Source organism: Vipera ursinii (assembly GCF_947247035.1).
Source record: "Vipera ursinii genome assembly, chromosome: 12".
Classification (NCBI taxonomy): domain Eukaryota; kingdom Metazoa; phylum Chordata; class Lepidosauria; order Squamata; family Viperidae; genus Vipera; species Vipera ursinii.
This window is the reverse complement of record NC_139525.1, coordinates 76929-82928: the sequence shown is the minus strand read 5'-3', so window position 1 is coordinate 82928 and position 6000 is coordinate 76929.

Below are 6000 nucleotides of genomic sequence, written 5' to 3'. Positions count from 1 at the left end.
TGCCCCCAACAATCTGGGTCCTCATTTTACCTACCTCGGAAGGATGGAAGGCTGAGTCAACCTTGAGCCTGGTGGGACTCAAACCTGCACTAATTGCAGGCAGCTGGTGTTACTTAAGGAGGCATTAGCCCACTGCTCCACCAAGGCTCTTCCTTGGAGTTCACTTGATCCAAGCTCTTTGACCTCTTCCCTCTCTTCCTCCACCTGCTGATAAGAAACAGAGAGGATGGTAAGGGCAGTGAGGACGGGGGTCTCATCTCCCTCTGTTTCTGTGTTCGGAACTCTCTCTAGTCCAATTCTGGGTCTCTAAGCTAGTTGCAGCATTTTTCTTTTCAGTTCAGACTTTCAGGGACACTGTGAGCCTCCACTTGTGGGCAGGCTCTGCTGAGATGACCCTATGAAGTGCCCAGATCTCAGGGTTTGCTGTGGAAAGCTCCTCCAGGAGATACTTTGTCCAGCTCCCCATCCGCAGAGCAGGCTTTTCAGGGTGCCATCTCAACAGTAACAAAGCAGAATCAAACTGGTAATGGGAAAGCTGCGTGACAGGAAAAGCACACTCAGGACAGCTGCAACTGCCTCCTTTTCATCCCTGACCTCTTTTGAGACAAAAGGTGCCAACTAGGAAATTGTTTCACTGTCAGCCTGTCCCCCTTCCTGCCTTAATTAAGCAGGATTCAGACATTAATTAACAGCTTTCTTAAAAATAACTTCTCAGAACATTCACACTTAAGCAATGGAGATTTGGGTCAAGAACTTGTATTGTCATGGGACTAATCACTTTCACTTTGAGGAATATATTGCATGGACTTGAACTTCTCAGGGGCTTTTTCTGTTTGCTTAGGACCACGGTGGTGAACCTATGGCATGCGTGCCACAGGTGGCACGTAGAGCCCTCTCTGTGAGCACGTGCACCATTGCCCTAGTCCTAGGGCTTCAGCTGGGTTTTATAAAACCTTTTCACTTTAGGACTCCGGCACCATGTGCAAAAAAAAAGTTCAATCAATCAATTTCAACTTCTCATGGGGGAAAAAAAGATCTCGCAAAGCTGGAATTGCTTGATTGAACTTTTTAGTCCCACCCAGTCTGCCACGCCCACCCAATGGGTTTTGTAAGTGGGTTTTGGATTGCAGTTTGGGCACTCGGCCATGACTGGCTTAGGACATTCTGTGTCCTTTGTCCTTCATGCTAAATGGGCTGATATACCCTGAAAGCTTCCTGACCTCTCCCACCCTCAATCAGGCTGTTCATTGGGCTCAGCACCAGAGAGCTGAAGGCCTTCCCTGAATGCTAAATTATGTGAGACTCACCAGATGTGTTGTGGGGGCAAAAACCAGTGGAAATGATGCTCCAAAATGACAATGGCCGATGGCCAATTTTCAGTATCACAAGTGAGAGACCCATCCAAACAGAAGAGGAGCCGATGGCTTTCCTCCTCCTGGGGCTTCATAAGAACCCTGAGGCACAGCCGAACCCCAGCAGCAGAGCACAAGGAGGCAGTCAGCAATGCCAGACTAATATGGGACCTTAGCCTGTTCCAAAAGCAGACCTTTTCCCCTCTGGAAAGCCTGATCATCAGAGAAAGTGGAGTTGGAAAGAGTGAATGTTGTGGAGGAGTTTGAGCCTGGGAATAGGGCAGAGCCTTTGGGGAGGATGTTGCTTCCTGGGTGGGTAGATGTGCTCCTTCTGCATCCTATCCTGGAAACCCCATCTAGACCTTCCTGTTGCTTTCATGTTGCCCAATCAGAGTGGGACCCTGCAAGGCCCTTAGAGACTTTTGAACCACTGAGTGTGCCCCCTCCCCTATTAAGAAGATAGCACAACTTGGAACTTGCTTCTTTCACTGCCTCCCCCCCATGCACATGCATCTCTGAGTTGCTTTTTTTTCTTTTGAGCTGCATTGTCAAAGCTCATCAATGCCAAGGATTTCATTAGTGAATCTCCATAGCAACCCATCCACTGCTTCACTCAGATGGATCCCACCTCACCATGGTGGTCTGGAAGACAGATCTGCACCTCAGTCTTCATGTTTCATAGCGTCCAACTCCATTCTTGCCCCCCATTATCTGGAGGATGGTCTGTCACCTCTGAGAAGCCTCAGCATGGAGCAGGCAATTTTTGCACTGGCTTGGAAGGAGCATTTTAAAATGCAGCGGAAATGTTTACTGCAGAATTAGTTTAGTTTTTATTGCAGACATTTGCAACAATTCTTGGTTGCAGTTGCCAACATACTCCATCTGCATTGGAAGTTGTGAGGGAGGGCTCCATTGCTGTTCCCCAACAGGCGTTAGGCTTGCCATCCTGGGACTTTCGAGAGTCCATAAGGAGAAAGGGGCAAAACAGAACTCTCAGCCCATCTTCTCCTTCCCCAATGAAACTTCCTCTTGCCTGCCCCTGTCAATGTGATCCAAGCTGATTAGGTACTTCATTCCTTTTTTAAAAAAACTAACTGAACTTTAAATATTTGCTGTAGCTGTTCATATATTGATATCAACAATTGCTTTAAAGAGGCTGTGCAAAATGAGTGAAGAACTCAGGTTGCAGTCTTACAGAATAAACTATCTCTGAACTGGCAGAGCAGCAGTAAGAGTGGCTCCTCTCTCCACATACTGAAGATTATGGACAAGAAATGGGGTGTGAAGTCTTGCGGCTCCACTAATTTTCATATGTTTTGCTGCAACCAGGTGTGTTCTATACAAATGACCAAAACAGTTACTTAGTCCGTCATCTGAGTGATGATGGACTAAAACGCCCAAAGGTAGGACAAAGTGCCCAAAGGCAGGACAAGAAGCAATGGATGGAAACTACTCAAGGAGAGAAGCAACCTAGAACTAAGGAGAAACTTCCTGACAGTTAGAACAATTAACCAGTGGAACAACCTGCCTCCAGAAGCTGTGAATGCTCCAACACTGGAAGTTTTTAAGAAGAGACTGGACAGCCATTTGTCCGAAATGGTATAGGGTTTCCTGCCTGAGCAGGGGGTTGGACTAGATGACCTCTAAGATCCCTTCCAACTTTATTATTATTAAGATCGTCTTTGGGCTTAAAGGTTAAGCTTCTTACAGTTTGCTCTACAATCGTCCCAGCTATCCAAACCAAACTGGTACCCAATTTGTTGAACACCCACCCTTTTTCTTTTAATGTAGCACAGGGAGGTGTGAAGGTGGCTTTCAGGGAAATATTCAAAAGCTTTAAAAAACAAAACCAAAAGGGCAGAAGCATTCCTTAAACTCCAGGAAAAAGATGGTGTTAGGAAGAGGCTCAGGTTGGCTCCTCACTCACTCAGTGCTAGACAAAAGAAGGGGAGGGACAACATAAGCAGCCTAGAGACAATCTCCATAAAATAGAGTTGCACTCTTCCTGTGGGGTGGGGGTACCTTCTGCTATCTTCCAAGCACCTCACCCACTCACCAGCATTTCTCAAAGATACTACCAGCTCATTCCTTTGAGATGCTGTTCCTCTAGCTCTGAAGATTTGAACTCAGCACAGGAAAGCAGTGTAATTCTCTGTGGTAAGCTGGTTGTCCCAATCCCTAATTGTGTTTTTATCCATCTCAAGCTTCATCCAGTTCTTCCAATTTCTTGAAAGAATGTTGGTCTCTTCCAAGCTCCATCTAAGATCTGTCCTCCTTCTCTTCCTCCCATCAGCTGCAGACGGGGGAAGGGGGAGAAAGAGACTCCTTACCTCCTTCTGTTGAATCAAACTTCAGAAGAAGGCAGCTTTGGTATAGTAGTTGAGATTCTGCTGCCCTCTAGTTGCCAAGATATATTCTGTAAAACCACAATAAAGCACAGCCCAAAAAGAAAAACAACCCTTATTTGAAGAAACAGTTCTCCAAGGGACTGCAGACAAGTATTTAGCAGTCTTTTTACTGCTATAGTCTGAGTTGTGTCATGCATGTAGAAAATTAACTGAGCACTGGTAGAAGAATCACAAGGTAAGGAAGAGAAGGGCATTCTGAAAACCTCACGCTAGAGTGGCTGAACCAACCAACAGCTGAAGACAGAAAAGCACTCATTGTGTCAAGCCGTTGTCTCCTTCACAGTGCAGTTTCCTATTCCTCTGGTTCATAAGAATAAGAAGAAAGGAGTATCAGTTGGACTTTACAAATATTTTAATCCTAGCATGATAGAAAGTGTAACATTGTAGGAGGTCTAATGAGCGAGTGATGTGTGTAGATCACAAAGCAGATTGCAGGAAGAAACAGAAAATTTGAACTGATTTGAAAAGTATAGCTGAAATGCTAGGAATGGCAGGAGACCTCACATTTCTATTGTAAATGGTCAGGAATCCACGGGAGTGTGGTGGAATAAAATTAAGCAAGTACATACAAATTGCAGCCTTAGTCCTTGAATATCAATGAAATTATGATTAAAGGTTGCAGTTAAACGATGAGAGATGGAGACTGTTCTCTGCCTTCTCTCTTTGTAACTGGTGAGTTTCAGACTTACTCGTTCAGATTCTCTTAAGAACAATGCATTTAATATCTAACTGAAAAGGCACTCAGAAGTGATGCCTTCTGATGCCTTCTGCATCAGTGACCGTCTCCTTTGTTTGAAAATCAGAAGAAAGATTCTTCTCCTCTAACATGAGTTTAGCTCATCCTGGCTAAAGGTTTTAAAAGAAAGCAAGCTGTAGAAGGAAGCCTAAATCTCCTAGAATGTTTCCTCAGACGGTAAAGTTTATTCCCTTCAGGCAGCACATTTTTTTTGGTTTTGCAAAGCATGTGAGTAATCTGCTAATGGGGCCGCTTTACTCTGATGTAGCAGGGATGGTGTCAAAGGGTCAACCTTCCAAGTTTAATGTGGATAAATGTTAGTGCACCAAAGAGGAACAAACTTCAGATTCAGCAGGTTGTCTCTTGCACCAAAGGGATATATTTTACTGGTTTCCATGTGTAGTTGTATATAGGTGTGCAGGTACACTTACATTCAAGAAAAATGTCACAGCCTAAGGCCTCATTAAGCATTTGTGCTGGTTCAGTTTTCATGGTGGGTCTTTTAACCCAGAGGGCTAGTTGTCCAAACGCTGAATGGGCCCAAGGACTGGGAGAAGGCTAAGAGATGATGGATCCAACCTACAGAACACCTATGCATGTAGCTACCCAGGGACAGATACAGAAGCCCCTGTCTCTCTATCCAAAGGCCTGCTTCTTTTTCTAGCTGGGGTGGCCGCTGGCTGCCTGTTACCTTCCACTGCCTCCCACTTCTGGCATGGGGTCTCGGTGGGTGGTATCTGAACTTTTGCCCAGGGGTGGGTGGGTGCACTAACATGGGTCCCAGACGCTCTACTCATGCCCTGGCTATCTCCTCTGGAGTGATACGCAGCATGCCCTAAATGCTAGTTGTGGGGAAAGGTTGAATGTGCTTAGATCTGGGAGCTTCCCTAATGTGGTCCTGTGCCACTGGGTGATTTGGGAGGCCGGAACCTGTCAGTTCTCTTGCAGAGATTCTCATATAAATTGAACACATGTATATACCTGCAGGATCTTCTCATGGGGAATGTACTTTAGAAAATGTGATGCCTCAAAAGATGCAAGGGCCAGGAAAGAGCTACTGCTTTATTGGCAACAAAACCTGGAAAGTAGAGGTGTGTATTAAGGGAGGGTGTCCCAGATCAGGGAATTAGAATCATTCATGAAAATGTAAGAAATGCAGAAAAGGCAGTAATTTAGCATGATCTGATAAAGCCTGTAGGAATTCCCAGGGGCGTCTGAGGAGGCACCCTCACTCCCCGTTTCCAGGTAGATGGATACATGGCTACTTCTGGAAAGGAAGGAACACAATTTTAGACATCGAGGCCATGCCAGAAAAGAGAAATTTTCTGAGGATAAAATTAAAGTACTTCCAACGTGAGAGAGGGAAGATGGGGAAGGACTCTCCCTGCCCACCTGCTAATGTACATTCCTCCCATTCCTGAACTGGCAGAGAAGGCCCAAGGACATGATTTGCACAGCCCAAATTATCTCAGGCCCCAAGTTGGCTTCAGAACAGGAGAAGGAG